The sequence below is a fragment of the Orycteropus afer genome, unplaced genomic scaffold (assembly GCF_000298275.1).
Source record: "Orycteropus afer afer isolate SDZICR_OR568_19922 unplaced genomic scaffold, OryAfe1.0 scaffold00290, whole genome shotgun sequence".
Classification (NCBI taxonomy): domain Eukaryota; kingdom Metazoa; phylum Chordata; class Mammalia; order Tubulidentata; family Orycteropodidae; genus Orycteropus; species Orycteropus afer.
The window spans coordinates 3,820,885-3,822,167 of NW_006921877.1; positions in this window are offsets into that span (position 1 = coordinate 3,820,885).

Below are 1,283 nucleotides of genomic sequence, written 5' to 3' on the forward strand. Positions count from 1 at the left end.
GTGCTGGAGCAAGATGGTATCTCATTGTTGTTTTGATTTGCATCTCTCTAATAGCTAATGATCATGAGCATTTCTTCATATGTTTGTTGGACGCTTGAATATCCTCCTTGGTTCAGTGTGCCACTTTACCGAGGGGTAACACATACATGTATTTGCTTATAGTAAAAAAAGAATAATAAACTAAAAACTAATGGAAACTGAGGAAATCTGGAGGGAAAGTAGGTTTATCTCAGTATTCTGTGTTATGTGGTTTTCATTTGGAACCATATAAATGTCAACATAATTGCAAAACAGTTTTTTTGGGGGGACATAGTAGGAACTCAGTAAATGTTGATTTTCTTCCATCTTTTACCATCAGACATCTTGGATAAAGGTTTATATCTTATTTTCACTTCATTCTCAGTTCTCCCAAACCTGATTCCATTGCATCTAAATCTGCTTAAATAATTTTCACCAATTATATCAAATCCAATGGCCCTTTTTCTGTTCTTTGTCACATGTAATCCTCTTAGTCACATCCCTTCTTGAAGCTCCCTTTTTGGCTGTTTCACTTAGGTCAACACAAACCTTCCTAAACTCTAACCAAAAATAATAATAATAAGGGAAGCCTGGACCCTCTTATTCTCTTGAGTCATTCTCATTCTAACATTTTCTGGTACCTACAAAGGGTCTGTGCTGGGGTAGTAGTAGATACAAAGACAAGCGAGGTAGTTCCCCTGTTAAGGAAGTCATTACCAAGAGGGTGACAAAAAATAAACAACCAAACTCACTGCCATCGAGTAGATTCCAACTCATAGTGACCCCCATTGGGTTTCCGAAGGGGTAAATCTTTACAGAAGTAGATTGCCCCATCTTCCTTCTGAGGTGTGGCTGCTGGGTTTGAACTATCAACCTGGTGAGCAGGTCAAATGCCTTAGGCACTATGCCGCCAGAGCTCCTTAGAGGGTTATTAACACCAAAGAATTTGTTAGACCTGTGAAAGTATGAGGAAAGGTATGGCATGAAAAGTTCAGGAAAACATGGAAAAAACTCACTGCTATCCAGGGGATTCTGACTGATTCTATAGGACAGAGTAGAACTGCCCCATAGAGTTTCCAGGGCTGTAATCTTTGTTTTTTTTTTTTTTCCAGCAATCAGAATTTTTTTTTTAATTGTGATTTGGGTGAAAGTTTACAGAACAAATTCACTTTCCATATAGCAGTTCACATACACTTTGTCTCATGACATTGACTATAACTTACCCCAATGCAACAGCTCCCCTCCCACTTCCTCCCGATAATTAC